We start from the raw sequence: 19,788 nt of genomic DNA, 5'->3' as shown, positions 1-19,788 counted from the left end.
CATGGCAAGCATAAAGATGGAGGGAAGCTTCCAGTAAATGCCTAAATAATTTCAACTCTTATTTGAATAAAAGCCTTTCTCTCAGCAGCATCACAGATGCTTTTATTTGGGACCATTTCAAGCATTGTTTCTGTCAGGAAGAAACAATTCTGTTGGATTGTCAAGCCAATCTGTTGCTCTCTTAACGATAAATTAATTCTTAGAGCTTAATCTCTTTTCCCTACATCTTTCTGTGCTCTGCTTTTTTTCTGTCACCACTTTCAAAGTTCACCAAAATTTACAATGAACCAAGTGCAAGATTTAAGGTTATGGGCCTGGTAGAATTTGGGCATCCCACTTACTGCAGAAGTAACACAGAAAGTATTTTTATTTGTAACATCTAGGAAGTTCTTGTAAACTTTCCCCAGAGCCCTTCTGTTGATTTTGAAACACAACTCACCATCAGTAGAAAATCTGCCTCCCACTTCTCTACTGTAGGGAGACTGTCCTTCAGAGAGGGATGAAAATGCAGAAACAGCCTGTCTCACTCTTACAGGCTTCATAACAGCCAAATTCTGTGCTCCTCCTAAACAGGCCAGCCCAAAAATGAAGATACAGAGGAGAGATCCACCAAGCTCCAGCAGTCAGTGCTGCCCATAACACATGCCATTGTAGGATGCTGTTGTAGGATCCACAGAGAGCTGCACAGGGGCCCTGGTACAGGCCCCTATCGTATCTCATGTTGTGGGTGGAAATATAATCCCACAGAACTTTCACAAATGTCTGCAAAAAGCTCTGTTACTACAGACATTGAGTCAATCACTGTAAATTCCATTCTAAAATAAATGACAAGTTACACTGACTTGTTTGCCTTAACTATAGATAGGCCTGCCAATATACATTGTTGCTGAGGTTGTATCTACTGCATTGTGATACACAACTGGCTCTGGTTTATAAATAGATCCATTTTTGTGCATTTCATCTGAGATGTAAATTATACCACTGACAATACCAACTGGAAAGTTTCCAAATGGGTCTGATTTTGGTATTCTAAGATAACTGCTTATTACAGAGGAAATGTTAAGGGATATTTTCAAAATGTGGATTTTCTGCAAAGATTTTCTGATGTTTTCTTAAGTTTGCTGTGTTCTCTTTATTGTTCATGTACTTTGTGTTTGGAATCAGATGCTGATTGGTGTCTCCTTCGTTCATTTCTCTGGGAAAATTGCCCTGTATATGGTAGAACATCTTCTGGTTTTCATTATCACTGAAGGCAAAGACTATCAGCTACTGTAGCTGTTTATGCTTATGAGTAGGTAATCAAAATAATCACTGGTTGATAACAGTTTTTCAAGAAAAAGAAACTTCAGTTTATTGATTTTTTTTGTTGTTGTTGTTGTAGTAATAGAAAGACCTCATTTTTTCCAATATTTTTCAAGGACGCTTCAGTTCTTGCTGCTTGAATATGTAGGAAATAATTTTGCATGCAACAAGAATGACATTTTGTTTAACTAGGAAATAGATTATTTTCCAAATCCACAAACAAATCATTGCCAGATCATGCTCAAGACCTGTCTAGCAGAGTTGCAGATATTGGACTACTGAAGTAAGACCTATTTTGACACCAGCAGTGGTCAGTTGTTGATGTTAGACCCCATTGCTGCTTCCAGCCTGGCTTGGAAACCAGCTCAGGAAAGGGCACCCAGACAGAAACTGTTCCCTGAGCCCAGACTGATACCCCCAACCCTGCAGAGGCTGGACTAGAGACCCCCTGAGGTCCCCCAAGCCTGAATGATCCTATCCTGACATAATATTGTGACAGAACTACAGCTATTGGGATCCATAAGCATTTCTGTTTAAAGGTTTGTAATTGCTTATTTCCACAGACAAAACATCTTCAGCTGGTACCTGATCATTTACAAGCAGCTCTTGTTGGAGATGAAATTTTGCTAGGAGTTAGACTTTGATGCTGCCAGATGCTGAAAGCTTGAAGTATGATTCAGCAAGGACCTTAAAAATAAGAAAAACCTTTTAAAATGCTTCTTAAACCCACAGATGTATGATTCAAGCTCCTCAGAAGTTGCCTCATCCCATTTTAAAAGATGGAAAAAGAATTAAAATTTGTCATAAATACCAAAAAGAAGCAAAAAGCAAAAAGCAGTACACATTGGGCTTACTGTGCCAAAAGCAAATTTTTCTCATGTGCATACTAAGGTACTAACCTGAATTCATATTCTACAATTAATGTCATACAATTTCTTCCAGTATCACTTGCAGGATCTAGTCTAATTGCTAAAAGCTATAATATAAACAGTAACATGGATGAAGTTGTATAAAGATATTTATTATCTTTTGCAGTATCTCAAAAAACTGATGGATAAGTCCCTGTTATCACCTGCAGAAAGACCTGCCTGTAATTAAAACATGTAATACTTCTCTGGCTCTGAAATTTGAAATATGGTTTATAGCACACTTTTAAACCTGCATTTTAATTATATCTCTATTCTAACACAAAACAAGAAAAATAAATTTAGCAGCGCTAATATTTAGTCTTGATATGTTTGGCTACTTCTTGAACTATGAAAATGTCTCACTATGCCTCGAAATAACAAGAAGCATTTTAAAACAATATTACTATTAGCTTTAATATTGATATATGAAACAAGTAATAAATTTTTTTGTGTTATATCTACTCATATAATGAGATAAGCTTTGACTTACTCTATAGCAAGACTGATTGACTTCACAGAGCTGTTACCTGGTTCATGATGTATTTATTCTTACAACTTCTGTTCCTAGGTTAAGGTTAGAAAAGGTTAAAAGCAACATTTAAAACAGATAAAGTTTATTTGAACTAAAAAATTTCCATCCTGATCAACATTCCTGGGAACCTGGAGAAGAGCAGTTATCATATCACACCAGAAGTTATCACAATAAAGCTATAAGCTGTAACAATAAATGGGAAAAGATATAATAACAAAACTGATCATTTGACACTGTCATTTCATTGTATGCAGAACCACTGTGGTGACCAAGTTACACCATAGCAAAAATTCATCTATCCCACAAAAATGAATGTTATTGAGTAACATTTTAAAGCATGGTAGTACCCAGCTTTAATATGGCTCCTTTGTACCTTAGCCTAGAGATTACATAGATGCATGTTTTCTTCAAGCTATTCATTGCTAAAATCTAGACAAAATAGTACTTGGTTACATCTTCCACTTTCCCTGCACAATGTAGCATTTAGAATTAAGATTTAAGAGCATTTTGGAAATAGAGCCTACTTAATGCAAGAACAAAACTTTCTGGTATGATCATATGTTTATGTTGCATAAGATAATACAATCCATCTGCTGGGAAAATCCTTGTTGAATATTATAACTGTTTTAGCAATAAACATGAATAGAAATCAGGATTATTTTCTTAAAATCTGAAACTGAGTAACAGTGAGCCTTACAAAGAAATATGTCTAGGAATCTGAGGCAAATTATAGATGTTAATGTTGGAGTCACTGAGAGCAGTTAACACAATGTAACCAAATGTCAACTGGAATATTTTGCAGTAACTTACTGAAGAGATCTGTGTTTAATGAATATATGAACTCTTGGTTTCTAAGTTTCCAACTTCAGATGGCGAAGATTAAGTGTTAAGGGTGTTACTGTAAATGTTTAAGTGAGATGAACATCACTGATTTTCTAATTTTACCACATGGTTTATTTCAGAAGAAAACAAGCACCAGTTAACATAGTTCTCCTGCAAGTCAGTAAACAGTCACACACAAAAACTCAATACAATTTGCTTCTTTGTTTATGTGCAGGATATTTAGTTTGGTTTGCAAAGTATTAGAAGAATAATAAGAACCTCCTGATAGAATACCACAACTAAATTTCTAAAAAGCCACTCAGTTAATCTCAGTGTTGAATCTGGCTGTTTCAAATTATTGTAATGTATAATAACAGTCTTATTGACAATATGGATGCACAGAGCCAAAAAAAGCTAGAAAGAGTGGCCAAAATGATGAACTAAGTGCCAGCCCAAATGACAACAAACATATGGCCATTAACTGAGGAATGGAGGGGTTTAGGAATGCAGCTGTCTGTGGTCTCCTAAAGTTCCAGAGGAATGAAACTCTGTGAGGATTGGCAAAGCCTGGATGAGAAGCCCTACTGAAGATGGTAAGCCCTAAAATGGAGTCAACCAGCAGACCATGCTGGAATTCAGAGATTTCTGTGGTCAGAATATATTCATTCCACGGGCCTCATAATGTACATCAACAAATTAATATTGTATGGATGTCATTTCAAAGCCTACTGAAGACGAAGAGCCATTACTGAAGGCATTAGAGCACAGATGGTTCAAACTATATGCAGATATTCATACTTGCATTTCTGCATTATAGCAGGGGTTTTTTCTGTTGAACTGTAATGAATTGTCTCATAATCTATTCCATCTTCTTGCCATTAGCAGGCTTTGAATGTTCACAAATAGGAGCAAAGAACTCATTTTCCAGAGCTTTAATCACACAAAGAGGGAATGCCTAATTCTCTAAATGAAATGGTCTGTGATCACTGAAGCAGAGATTTAATATATCACGGCAAATTAGGTAGATTTTAATAAATTACTTATCTCTCTGAATACTTTACATATGCTTATGAAGAAACATAGCCTGTTTGCAAACAGTGGAAATCCACAGTCTATAAAATCCTTTGAAGAAAATGACAAATAAAAAAGTAAATTAAAAAATGAAATGTATTATATCCTCGTTCTCAAGAGACAATCCTTTTGCAGCATTGATTCACAGCTCCATTAAAAATATCAATTAAACCCTTCATTGAGATTGGTTAAAAGCTGTAAAATTAACTTTCCACACTAGACAGTAGTTATTCAGATACAACAATTTATTGTATATGTTTGATGTAAGTTCTAAAAGTAACAAAACCCAAATGAAAATAGTTGCCCATCCCTAAAGCCCAAAGTAGGTGAAGCAAAATCTGATAGTCTATGGCTTCTTTTTGTGCTTTGACAGATGTTGGCTGCAAGTAAATCATCTCCTGTATAGAAAATGATTGTGCCTGCCCTCCCCCTACTTCAAATTATGGTAACCATAAACAGCTGATTATAATGTTAGTAGAAGGGTAAAAGTTATTTAAAAAAAGGGTGCAGTAATTTAATAAGTCCTGCAACTAGCCTAATTTTTTATATTTAATTGATAGGAACTGCATGCATCAAAGAAAACACATACTGAGATTTAATGTGCATAAAATGGATATTAGCATTTTAAAGAGGCAGATTAACACATTAATCCAAGTAATTTTCATATATTGCTTTTAATAAAATCTTCACAGTATAAAATTCTTAATGAGGCTAATCACAGGCATTCCATTTAACGGGGTGATTAGGGATAACATAAAAGTATTTTTAATCAGTTTTCTAAGGCTTATGGTTTTTTTATTAAAAATTAAAATTTTGACTTGCATTTTTATTACTGTTTTATGTAGGAAAAAAATCTTAAAAATGCAAATAAAGCACGTCGTTCAATCATGTAGGTATTAATTATTTACAAGGCGTTGTCCATTGTGGAGATATTCTTAGCCTTAGGGGGGAAATATAAAAACAAACAGACTGAAAAGTATACAAAACTTTACAACTACAAATCAAGCGTCCTTTTCATATAAATTATACATTAAATATACTGTAGGAATTACAAAGATCTCATCTTTGATGCACTATCAAGCATGTATTTACACTGGGAGAAGGCTCTTGTGTAGGCAAACTTCCTTTCATGCCTCGTGGTCGTCTTTGCATTCCCCTCTCGGCTGAGGGCAGCGCATGGGGGGCTTCCACTGCTCCTTTGAGCCTTCCAATTACTGCACTGTCGTCTTGTGAACCAAAAACTAGAAAGGAAACATTACAAAACAGCATTAGCAATTTCATTTCAGGTTTCACTTTTGTTCTGGTAATCTTCCTTAGCGTTTGGACAGATTAAAAGGCTCCTAGCGTATGTTTAAAAAAAAAAAAAAAGGAGAGGTAAATAAATAATAAAGAAAGGTTACTTTTCAGGTACTCAGCCTACTGGAAACTGAGCACTCTAAGAACTAGAATGTACATCAAAGAACGTATCAAGGCTGGAATTAATTCTGAAATAAAGAAAACAATTTGTATAATTATTGCGTACATAAATTAGTAATTTTTCACAATTGTAAATAAAGGTGCTCCAAGGTCTACTGAAAGCATACATGCATAGTCAGAAATCATTTTAAGTAAAAAATATACTAATTAATGTATTTCCTATTCTGTGTGTATGATGGGTCCAAGTCAGCCTGGACAATTTTTAGTATTTAAACAGCAAATTGTTCTTTACAGTTTGTGCAATGCAAAACTATTTAAATTCCAAGCTTCTGTGTGTTGTAAAATAGTGAAGTATGAGCAAATATGATAATTCCCCTAGACTAAATTAACTACCTTCATCTTTGTGTATGTGGGTTTTAGAGTAGTATTTAAAATTTCTATGTTACAGAAATTAGCTGACATGATTTAAAATTGCACTCTTTCACAATATCTAAGTAAGCCCAGAGGGCCAGAATCTCTGCTGCTGTGATTAAAACATGCTGCTAAGTCAAAAATGAGGCTCTTTCCCAGTCCTGCACAAAAAGCACTGAGGCTGCCTAACACGACTCTAGAAGGAATTTGAATAAAAACAAATATTCTTGACAGGATATCTTTTCAAAGCAAATTACACAGCTGACAAATAGCAAGGTTATGTTTTAATAATTAGGATAAGTACTCTAGGACCTGCAATGATCCTTCATGTTGCAACTTCTAGGCTGCTGGGATAGCTCAGAAGAGGTTTAGAGAAGGGAAAACACAGGATAAACCTTCCATCCCTTACCCTGTTGAAAGACCTATTATTGGACAGATTGGATGCTACTCTTAGAGATCCAAAGCATTTTGTATATTCTTGAACAAATCACTCAGTGAACTGTCAACTTCAGAGCAGACTTCAGAGGACAGTACTGTTTTTACTATAAAGACAGCAGAATAACTATAATTAATGGTATCAGAATATTAACTCTGTTTTATCACTTTTCATATTGTCATATTATCTCTAAGACTTATTGTTAGATGTCTTGACTATAAAGTCTCTTTTTTTATCCATCCTCTTGCTTAGTCATGAACTTAGTTACTTCAAATTTCATGGAGGCCACTTCCACACAACCAGCAATGAAAGGAACAAGATATGACAAAGATCCATGCTTGCAGTCCTCAAATAGCATGAATGAAGCTCAGGGTATCTGAGAATGACTATATCTTCATGGGGCAGTGTCCTATGAATTCTTCTGTGTCTAAGTTTATTCTATTTCCCTCAAAACAATATCCATCTCAGAGAAAAGGTACATATTACTCAGGAATTCTATTTATCTATTCAACATTTAATTGATGTCCAGATCTTGACAACAGATCCTTTTTCAATAAATTTGCTTAAGAAAATACAGTAACATGTCTTCTGTCATGATCTGACATATATTAATGCAACGTTCATTTCAATTCTCTGAAGTTTCTAAATTTTCAGAAAATATGCAGTGGAACTTGTTATGGATTCAACAGAAAAACATAACTGCATACTATCTGCAGGGAAGGGCAGAAGTGTGGCTAAGAAAAAGAATAAAAGCATTTTTAGCTATTTCTATCACTTTAATCGATATAATGCATATACAGTAAGAATTAGTTCAAATGTCTTATGATTAGGGGAAAAAATGCTCCTCAATATTGAAATAGCTGTCATTACATAATAATGATTAGCTTTTGCCAGAAAAATAACTAGTAACAAAAACCAGTCCTTCCTCTCATAATAATCCTCTCAGATGATTAGGATTTTTAAGTGTTTTGTGAGATGGTAAAAAATTATATATATATATATCACTAATAAATCTTATCAAATAGGAATTAGGATAATGGGAATTATTGTCCTAAAATACAGAACAAAAACAATCTTCCAGTGAGAGACTACAAAATACCTTTTTGGAGGAGATGTGCTTTTGTACAACTACTTGGGGAAAAATTATTGGTGCAGAAAAGCTGAAGTGTTCAGCCACATAAAGAAGTGCACAAATCCATGTGTTCTTGTTCCAGGGTGTGGAGATTTGATTCTTTGCATTTTCCTTATCGTGCTCCTGAAGCTTTGAGTATTTATACTCTTCTTTGAGTATTTTAGGTACTGCATGGATGCAAATCATGCATGATAATGGAAATGGTAAGAAAGCCTGTTTCTTTCCCTCAATACTCAGCTCAATACATAGCTGAGTAATCAACCACAACAACAGAAGTAGCAAAGTCACCCTGGCCTGGCATTCCAGCAGGGCAAACTGGAATTCCTGCTCTGCAAAGGGAACCTTGTGCGCACTGTGTCCAGGCTTGGAGCTGCTTCATGCACCCACAGAGGGACTGCTGTATCACAAAGATACTCAGCTCCTTCCCTGAGCTTCACCACAACAGGAAAGAGGATTGAAATGAAGAAGGAGGAAAAAAATGCACCATTGGTAATGATGACCCTGCTGCCACAGGCATCAGGAAACTCTAAGCAAGGAGAATATTTTTCTTCACTGTCTGTGAGAGCACCGAGTAACCTTCTCCAACCTTCCTAGGAGCACTAAGAAAACACTCAACACTACAAAAACACACAAGGGAAGATTCCACAGCTCCTGCTCAGCTCACCTTGCTTTGGGAAGCCACAGTGAAGGGCTGGAACCAGAGAGGTGCCCAGGATAAAGTAACCCCTAACCAACCCCCCAGTATTACACTCACACTGTCTCAGATACAGTTTGGTATGGAGGACACAAAACCATGAACTGCTCTGGGGGGTATACTGTAATTTTAAATAAGATACAGACATCAGCAATACAGAATTGCTGACATTTTAATACATACATACATATATATATATATATATATATATATATATTTATTTATTTATTTATTTATTTATGGTCCTATTACAATGAAGTCTGGTGTACAAAATAGAGAATTACAGGAAGCAGACATGTCCTTAAAGTTCTTAGGTTTTTAAAACTAATTACTATGAGCTGGGGATGCTGTTTGGTTTTGGTTTTTTAAAACATATTTTAAGGAATGACAGTAATAGTTTCTGCAGACTTTTGCAAATAAATGTGGAAACCTTCAGTTAATAGAAAAGAATTTCTTCTTGACACTATGTCAAACAACGACTTTCACAGTAAATCTTGAAGAGAAAAGTAGAAATTCAACAAATCATTTTTAAGCTACAAAAGTTTACAGGAAATTGGTCTCTAAAACTCACCACCAATGTCTTGTTCAATGATATTTCTTTGCTTCTGGAATACACTTGTCAAACAGATTCAGCAAAATCAGTATCTTCACATTCAAGTTCTGCTCATCATCTGGGGTATCACTGAGCACTAAAAATTTTAGGGTAAACAAAAAAAAATTGCATTCAAAACGGATTAAAAATCAACTCTAAAAACCAGAAAAAAGGCAAACCTGCATTCTGGTTTTTATTCTTCCACTACATAAGCAAGAACTCTTTATCAATTAAATTCAACATTTTCCATGACAAGAATAGTCCTAGACCCTCTCTTTTAAATCTTCCCTTCTTCCTCAGTATTATTTAGCAGTAGTAGAAGGACAGAGAAGTTGTAGCCATAGATCCACAGGCTTACAGAAATGTTTCATTTTTTTTCCCCCTCCCACCACCCCATGGTACAATTCTTGTTTATCTGGCTATACAAACAACTACACAAAATATATGCTTTTCTTCTGTGAACTTAAATTACACCCATTGCCTCCAAGTATGGCTTTCCTTTCAAACACACAATTCCAGTATTGTGTTGGAGCTGGCTTGAGTTAGTGGCTTGTGCTGGGGCCAAAAACACCGAGACTGACAAAATGACAGGAATTTAGAGCTAACATTTGGTATGTCTTGGCAACATTGGTCAAACTGTGAATGCTTGTGAGCTTCACAACCTAAAAATGTTACAATAGGCATAATTTCAAATGGGTTAGCATCGAGTTACGTTACATCCAAGGCTACAGGAAAGGGTATCTTATACAAAATATGAATGCAATAATAAAGCTATGGATAGTGTTACTCTCCTATATTTCTCTCTGGGATCCCAGACTTTCTCTCTAGCTGATTTCCACATTTCTTTTCTGTAATACCCAGGTATAAGTACACACTTCCTTGCAGGAATTCCAAACCTACTGAATATGAAAAACTTTAAACACCTTGTTGAAAAGCATCATGAGAGAAGATAATTTCTAGCCAGTGCAGGAAAGAGCAGGTAACTAAATAAAACTTGTTTGTCAAAAGAAAAGTGAAAAAAATCAGTAAGTGCTTTAAGCTTAAAGCATGTTTTACTATGAAAGCCTGAATGATTATTTATTTTTGTTTTTGGAACAACAGTTAAATGTCTTATCACCAGCAGCTAATTTAGAGCAACTGGACAGAAGCTCTTATATATGCAAATTTGGTGCAATTTTTTTTTATTCCAGAGAACATGGTTTTTAAGCAGCAAGTAGAAAACTTTGTGCATGAATTCAGTATATTAATGTGAAGCTTACACCCTACACATGCTCTATTCTGTAACATGGAGGCACAGATTTTGTTACTTTGGGGAACAATGACTTCATATACTCTGTTCCTTGGAATAACAATCATTTCCCACCAAGAAATGATGCACCTGTCAGGATCAGCCTGGAAACCTCTTGCATAAAGCTGTTCACTCTTGTTATCACAGCAGGGTGACTGTTAGAAGAATGGATTCCTCCATTCTCCACATGAGTCTCTGCTGACACTTGTCAGAGGAGCACAGACTCTACCTCCAGGTCTCAGCACTTCAGCTACAGCCTGGCATGAGGAATCAGGCAAGGCTCACTACACAATTGAAATTTCTACACTCTTAAAATGCTGAAAGGCAGCAGTGGAAGAAAAAAAATAACTATGACACATTTACGAAAAGTTACATGGATGGCCAGAAATGTTGATTAAGAGACTTGAACATGTAAGTAGATAATACTGGAGTTCAGATGCTGAAACAATAACTCTATATCCTGTTTTAATTCCAAAGTTTTACAAATATTAGCAAGTATAACTTCCTAAAATTAATACGGAATTTTAATCCCTATTATACAGAAAAAAAAAACAAAATAAAAAGGCTACCCATGTCACACAATACAGGTATAAGAAAAGCAAATATTCTGATAAAATCTCCATATTTATGACAGAGACAATGACTGTCTGAAAACATTAAGAAAATATGATTGTCAACATTAAGAAAATATGATTGTCAAAACCATCTTGTGGTTTGCAACAACTACGAACCTTAAAAGGATTTCAAACAGTCTTCCTAGTTTCCTACTACCTCAAGCTTATGTATTTTACATTTTATATCATTCTATTTAACAGCATTTTTTCCTTGATTTTTTTGATACTGATTAATTTTGCATTTTCTGCAACTAAAGCCATTAATTCAAATGTGGAACCAAAATTAATATTTCTAATAAACTTCTAAAATTAATCCATATCAATAAATGAAATTGAAAGGAGAGAAAAATAATTTTTGAAATCTGATATTAATGAAGAGTGAATTCCACTCCAAGCAAATTTTAGACTGGATATCAAGAAAAAATCATTCATTGAAAGAGTTGTCAAGCCCTGGAACAGGCTGCTCAGGGAACTGGTGGAGTCACTGTCCCTGGAGATATTTAAAAGTGCATTGCTGGGTTAACAGTTGAACTCAATGACCTGAAAGTTCTTCTCCAACCTAAATAGGACTCTAAAAAATATGTATTTTCCATATAAATTCCAACTAGCATTTATTTATTTGTAAGCATAAACTAAAAGTGTATAAAGCTGTGAAATTAATTATTTTCAAGGTCAAATTGGTTCCGTTTCAACTATAGAATTCGCCTATAGCTGCAACTTTGGCTTAGCAATAATTTTATGTATATAATAGTATATATTTTTTAAGAGTTATTCATTAAAGTGATTCTTCTTTTAGAAGACAAAAATAGCATGTGATTTATCCATTTATTTATGTTCTAATATGGATCCAATCATTATGAGTATCATTTCCAGCAACATTCATTGTGACAGGAAAAAAATAAATTAATACACTACTTAATAGACATATACACTACTTAATAGACATAATACACTGCCTATGCTGCTATAATTTGGCCTAGCACAAACACCAATAAAGTGTCAGGCTAAACCATCTGCAGACAATTTTCAATGATATTTATATCCCTGATAATTTGGTTTCCTGAGCTTTAAAGCATTAGTTTAATTCAGTTCCTGTTTCAGCTGAAAAAGCTCTGATACTAGTTTGTAAGGCTTGTGATAGAAAACACGTGCTGGAGATATAACTAGGCCACGTTTAAAATGCACAGAGTTGGAAACTTTCGGTGTATGGGCACAATCTTTCCATAAAATTTCTTTCTTGGTGGTCCTCTTGCTAGGATCAAGTGGGGAGCTGGACTACTGATGAACTTCCTGTCTTCCCATTTAGCCAGTGCAGAACTGAAATTTCCCCACGAGCCAAGGCAGACACATCAATACTGCAGAGAACAACCCAGCTACAAACACAGAGACAGCACCATGGCAGCAACATTGGAAGATGAACCCTTCTGTTCAGAGAAAAAGCTCACTGCTGTAATCTTACCTGCCTTTCACCTTAGGCTTCTAAAATAATTATTAAAAATATCCAAGTATTTAGAGGAGAAATTGCAGCACACTGACTAGCTATTTTTGCTCTGCTTAATTTATCCGTCAGGGGAAATAAAAGAAAGAAAAAAGAGTATTTTATCCTCAGTATTGTCAGATTTTAGTAGAACATTATCCACTTTCCTATTCTATATGGTAGAATCAGTCATCTGCTTGCTTATTAAGCATTTTTCAGGTTTTTTTTAAAGCTCCAAACCTAAGAATTATTTTGGTATGATATTTCCATCCCAACAAGTAATCATTTCATGGTGTTCCCTGCTCCATTCCAGTAAAACCTGTTTCCTGGCCAAGACATGAAACTCAGATCTAGAAATGAAATGAAGAGAGATCACTCCTCCTTACTGTGGAGTGAATCAGTGATTTGTGAATAAATACATATTTAAAAGATTTACAAGTAACTCCAACATGTCAAATACAATCAGCATGTATCCTATTCTTTCTCAAATCAAATGACTCTTTAAATTAGTGATTATTCCATTTTAATGATTGATCTTCAAGAGAAAATGTAGTCAAAGGATGCAATTCATTCTGTATATGTAATGTGCATACCATCACAATCAAAAAAATTGAATAAGAACAAATTTATTATTATTATGAAATTGGAAAAGAATAATTTATATTCTTTCTCATGTGTATTCACATAATACCTGCCTACTGATTGATTTATCTATCTATTTATTTATTTCTGGAAGTTCTAGGGCCAAGGAACACTTCCTACACCTCTTAGACTCTTAGTAGTATCCTGAATTCAGAAAGCAACAAATGTACTACACTACACTGGGCAGATATGTGCTTCTCAGATCCATTAGTGATAGAATAATGGTGCTAGATTTTCTCTTTTGTGGAATAGATTTTTTAAAAAAAACCCAAACAAACAAACTCCCAAACCAAACCACAGCATAAACCAGCATTAGGTGAGGCTGCTGTATTCCATGCCACATGAACCTACACTAAAAAGAAATAAGACCAATTGTCCCATAAGAATGCAGCTATCATTCCTAGCTGAAGCAATTTTTTTCTAGTTAGTTAGTTAGGTATTAACTCCTCAGTCCAACCTCCTCAAAAGAGACCAACCACAAGGTGAACCACAAGCATTATTTACTAAGACCTATACCAGAGTTCCAGCACTAACATGTACCTGTCAATGTGTAGATCTCACTTTAGAACAGACCTGACGCCTTTCTGGACAATTATCTGCCTTAACCACATTTATCACTGCAAAGCAAATCTGAATTACTATTAGTATCAATGTTTTTCACCTTTTGGAAGAGCATGAGGAAAAGAACAAAGAAAAATAAACATTTCTTTCTTTTCTTCTAAGGAAAAGCAACAATGCTAGAATCAAATTTGAAAGGTCATGTGATCTAATGGTGTGTCACTGGCAGGTTTATGTGCACACTGTCAAAAAAGATACAAGCAGCATCTAAGCATGCCACATAGCTGTCACTTTCTGTTAATGGCAATAGCACTCATGATTTTAAAAGCCAGTGGTCTTTATTGCTTTGTATTTGAAGTGATTTACTGCATTTTCTTCCACTGAGGAAGCCAGTGATAATGATAATGTATGGCAGAGAGCTTGTCCTTTTTGACAGCCTCAGTAATTTAATCCTCCTTTCCTGCCACAATATTTCAATAAGAGAAACCTCTAGACCAATGGACTGGAGAAAATCCACAGCCTGGGGAGTGTGAGTGAGTGCTCTGAAAGCTTTTCATTGTTTTAATTTAAAATACAAACACAGGGATCAGCTTTTAATTTTTGTACTATTAATATGACCTAGAGTGAAAGTTAGCCTTGGTTTGGAAAACATACTAGAAGAATGAGAAGCAGGGTTTTAAGAAATTCTTTAAGAAGTTTTTGGGTATCTTATATTAGAGAAAGTAGCTGCATGCCTGCAAACGATATCAGTCTGCAAATATCAGTAAACTACTGTGAAAGATTATAAAGACTGAAAAGGTGTTACAGGAATTTTTAAAAAAATTAAATAAAGAAATGAAACGGAAAAGGTTTTGCTAGGACAGAACTAGAATGAATATAGCCCCCTAAGAATCAAACATAGCTCTTCAGAAGAGTTTTCATCTGCTTTTGATGGGAGAAGGTGGAGCTAGAAATTAGTCTGTCATTAAACTCCAACATTTTTAATATTCACTTTCTTCTAGTTACTCTGCCACTGTACTCACAACAATTCTTTTTGACTCTCCACCTCACATTAAGGTTTCCTCTTCCCCTGTGCAGACAGAAATCTTTAACATATCTCATAATGTCTTTTGCTACCCAAAATAAACTTATTTGTATAAACAGAAAGTATCACCTCTGCTATGGAGTGAGATATTGGAATAAAGCAATATGAGGACATAAGAAGGCCTCAATTCCTGTAGAGGGATTTATTGAAGGCACATCTCTATGAGTCCTAGGAAGCTCATTTCCCAGAGCTGTTGATTTTTCAGTTTTCCCCAAAGCTGCTGCCCAGCCCATTCATGGCAGCAGAAGTGCAGTTGGGAATGGGTCAGGAATGGGTTCCTGGCACAAACAGCCAGGCCAGTGCCTGAGTGGCTAAGCCTTTCCCATCAAAGGAATCTGCAATTTGCCACCTTTTTCTCTAACAGAAAGCAAAGCGCTGGCGTTCTGTCTTTGAATCCTTAGTTTCCACTCACAATTTCTTACTTTCTTAGGTTATAAGTAGCTGTTATTGTCATCTGCTGTTCTTTTGGACATGTGGATGACTTTCCACATGTGCTGCTCTCATGGCCAAGTGCTCCTAAGGCCACCACAGGAAGTGATGGGGAGGCAGCAGGGAGACAGATGGACAGCCAGAGAACTTCAAAGGAAATGCCACATCAACAGATCCTTCCCTTTCCCAAAAGCATCCCAAATGGAATTTCCTAAGTTTACTAATACTGTATCTAAAACAATTTTAAATGCAAATTATTAACAAACCTAAAGAGTTCAAACTCATTTCTCTCAATGGAAAAATTCAGTCTAGTAAGTAATACATTCAGCACAAGAACTTCATTCAAGTCTGGGGAAAATGATTAACCAGAGTGAAAATATATTTTTAGATCCTGATGAATAACATGTTTTCATAGCACCCCTTAGTACTGCCTGACCTAAGAAGCATTAACATTGCTGCAAGGCATGGAACATCTCATATTTCTATCCAATTAATTGCAAAAATAATTCAAAATTAACTCATGACAGTTTGTCTCTAAAATTACAATTTTAAAGTTAGTCCTAAATAAGTACTAAAAGTTGAAGACTGCAATGACCCTGGAACCTTGTTAGAAATCTCTGCAATTCAAAATATTGCTCTTCTGCTATAGTTCAGTTTTTTCATAGTTCACATTCTAACACAACTGAACAACTACATGATGAACAGATTTTCATCAAATGAAGAAAAAAAATGCTCCACAGTCTTGAGCTTATTGTAGAAAAGGAATAAACACACAGAATTATAACAATGTTTCCTGATGCAGTCTTAACGTTTGAAGAATCCACTTTCAGAATAAGGATCTTTAGAAATTTATTTTTAATAAAAAGTACATCCCATCTTTCCCACACCTCTTCTCTCTACTTCCACTTGTACTTCAAGTTGTTCAAATAGTCACATTCTAAAAGAGAAAAGTTTTTGCTTCCCAATTAGATTTCATATAAAACCTTTGCCAGGTTTCATAAGTCTTTCTTCTATTTCTGCTGTCTGTTCTCTAGAGCCACTGTATAATTTGGCAATTTTCACTGTTCTTTGAATGTATGGGCCTGTAGTGTTTGGAGGCATTCTCAGATATTCTAATAACTCTTTTCAGTGGTAGCAACCACAACAGCTCCTCTCAGTCACTCTGGTCATCAGGAGGCACCACACAATGTCATGGGCAATCACGAGGTTTGCACCATGATCCTAAACTGTCTAAACTCCCCCATCCAAGTTTCTATTCCAAGATTCTGGAAAAAAGAAAATGATCTTCTAACCATTATCAGTGAAAGAGTCATAGTTGAAAAAAACCCAATGAATGCCAAGTTACATGCTTGAACCACTGTGAAAATGGAAATTCATGGGATCTTGTATGTCCAGATTACTGAACTCTACTGTATTGTTATTCAACAAGGTTTTGTTAATTTTCTCTATCTCACATGCCAAACAATGACAGTGAAGAATGTGCAAAAGGTATGGGAAAAACTTCAAATGTTTTTAAAGCAATGAATCTCATGAAGCCTTCTGTAACAGTTAAGATGTTTTTAAAACAGTCAATCTGTTCCAGTTATAGATACTATAAAATGCTTTATTTATTATAAGAATTAGTGATTTTTTTAGATTACTTATGGACTTACTCTGATTTTCTCCATGCAAAAGTCTAAAAGACTATTAGTTTCCTTCTAAGCTCAAAGTAAATTTTGTTCTACCCATGCAAATCTCGTTTTTATTAAAGAAAATATTCAATTAACCTCAAATATTCAGCATACTCAAATCTAATTAGAAATGAATAAGAGATGCAGCAAAGCTATAGTAAACACACATGCAGATTTCATTACTATTATCTTACTGGCTTCTCAACTGGTATTATCAAAAAGCAGACTCATTAGGCTTTTCCCCCTATATGCAAAGCTAATCTTGAGTAGAAATTAGACACCCAATTATCTGAGCAAACCTCTAGAAATAACAACCACATTAGTATAATGCTGCAGAATACAGTCCTGAAGCAATTAAGGCTAAACCCCACCTTTTAATATTGATTTGTTGGGATATTTTGAAGTTCAAACAGTTTTATAATCCATACCCAAGCAGTAAATAGAAAAAGCAAAGTTGCACAGCCAAGTTATGATTAACAGAAATAATAAAATACAGCACTACTACATTGGAAACCCTTATGAACTACAGTCTCTCCAAAGCATGATGCTATTTTCAAATTTCACAGCTTGAAATGTATTGAAGTTTCATAATTACCTTAAAACTCTGAAATTTTATTCTCTATCCATCATATTTTCCTGCATTTTTAGTTAAACTTTGCAGAGTAAATACCCAAAATACAGCTATGCTTAGACCATAATTAGTATGAATATTCTGTAAGACTTTTATACCTTGTGAATGTTTGTTATATTCAAAGCAATGAGAATTCAAAAAGCAAGAGAAATGAAAAGCCTTAAGAAGCTTTTATTGGCTTATGATATTATTCCAACAGTTTTTGAAAAAGATATTCCATTTATGTCAGCCTAACTACAACATCTGGAGAGGTGCCTACAAAGCTAACAAGATGAACTCGTCCAGCTCATAAAAAGAGTTCTCCTTTATGCAGTGTCTTATTTAGCATTTGATGCCAGAAATCCCATTTGTCTGCATGGAAGGAAGCCTCAGTGAATTCAGGACTTCACAGAACTACTGTTTTCTTAGCGGGCATCTTTTTCTTTCCCAAGGCCCTCAAAGATCCATGTCCTTGGAGTCACAATGGTGGATTGAGACTGAATGCTTTCAGATGTTCATTTATTAGACTCTAGCATATGCAACATGCACGATTCATATGCAACATGCAGTAAATAGCAATTTATTAGTATTAAATACAGTTAAGTAATTTCCCATTAAAAATAAATTCTTATTAAAGGTACACTGATTATTACAAGTGATGAGCAAGTCCATGACATATTTTCTCTAAATGTATTTCAGTTGTACATGGTTGGATAGAATGTTTTCCTTTTCCTTTGTATCATGTATCAATAGAAAAATTACTTTGTTGTGCTCTTTCAAAAAAAAAATTAGTTGTGTAAAGCCTAATTTTAAAATGTATGCACTACCAGCAAATATAAATATATTGCAGTTTCAATTTCTTACACAAGCCTACTTTTGTATTTTAGTTTATACTTAATAATTGCATCCTGATCTCAGTTCTTAAAAAACATCATTAGTATTTCCCAAAAGAGATGGAAGACTGACAAATACAACAGTATGGACATAAATGTAAATATAATCTATAGGAAATAGGCTTTGTTGTAGGCATTTTCATAGGACAATTTTAGGGAAGGAACACACCTGCTGAGGGAAAGGTCCCACTCACCAATTCTATGGTTACAGTCACTCCTCTGAGCACCTGCTGGGCTTGGAAGTGACAGTGGAGTGTCCTCTGCAGGGCAGTTGTTTCATCTGCATTCTGCACTCAGCTGCTGTATTCTTTCATCTGATGTAATTAATGACTTTGTAAAACCAAGTGATGTAATTTTAATCCAGATTTTTCAACTTCCTATTTAAAACAAAACACAAACCAAAACAATTATATAACAGACATAAACCAAATTTACATAAATTTGGTTTACATAATTTACATAATTTACATAAACCAAACATCCCTGTGAACCATCAGGTAGTTTGTACGGTTAACACTGATGGATTGATTGGACATAGACACAGCAAGAACCTAAACCCCATGGTTTGCAGTTAAGAATATTGTTGCAACAGACACTGATTGACATTTGATACTTAAAATATTTTTGCAATAGTCACAGTTTACTGGAGGAGATTAGGTTAAGATTATGTTTATGTACTAATGCTATCTGAACCACTAATTTCAGTTGCCATTATTTTTAGCTACACAGCAAAGTGATCCTGGAACTTCTGGAAACAGTTTCAGTATTGTTAGGTACCAAAGTTTTTCAAAGAGAAGAGAATTGTTAGTGCCTACTGCAGACTATACCCCATTCAGTAAAAATCCACCAAGTCACAACATTGTTAGGCATGTAAAGCATAACTACAAACTACATTTCTATGGAATTCAACTTCATATACTGAACTTGACTAGTTAAGTATAAACATATATAAACACACCTTCAAGAGTTCAAATTAATAATATCATAAAATTAAACACAACTATTCTTCATCAGACCTTTTCTTATTCTCTTTTAAGTAAAATTACATTTTTCTTTTCCTTGTAAAATTGTCTCACACTATTCAGCAAGGTCAATGGTATTGTGTACAGATACATTGTAATAAGATTTCTGTATTTAAGTGCGAATGTCAGACTCAACATAAAGTCACAAGTACTTCCCTAGATAATTTAAAGAAAGAAAAGCCACT

The 19,788-nt window shown here is 34.9% G+C and overlaps 1 long non-coding RNA gene across 1 annotated transcript; it reads right to left on the bottom strand.

The window, feature by feature from the left end:
• Positions 1 to 5,516: 5,516 nt before the first annotated feature.
• LOC115907978 lies at positions 5,517 to 18,949 on the bottom strand. The gene is made up of 3 exons (XR_004061084.1): positions 18,776 to 18,949; positions 9,296 to 9,413; positions 5,517 to 5,876 (listed from the first exon to the last, which is right to left on the bottom strand). It is a non-coding gene; the product is annotated as an uncharacterized LOC115907978 (long non-coding RNA).
• Between the last annotated feature and the right edge of the window lie 839 nt (positions 18,950 to 19,788).

The sequence above is a fragment of the Camarhynchus parvulus genome, chromosome 11, assembly GCF_901933205.1.
Source record: "Camarhynchus parvulus chromosome 11, STF_HiC, whole genome shotgun sequence".
Classification (NCBI taxonomy): Eukaryota; Metazoa; Chordata; class Aves; order Passeriformes; family Thraupidae; genus Camarhynchus; species Camarhynchus parvulus.
Note: the sequence above shows the minus strand (reverse complement) of the source record. Positions and strands in the feature narration are given on the sequence as shown.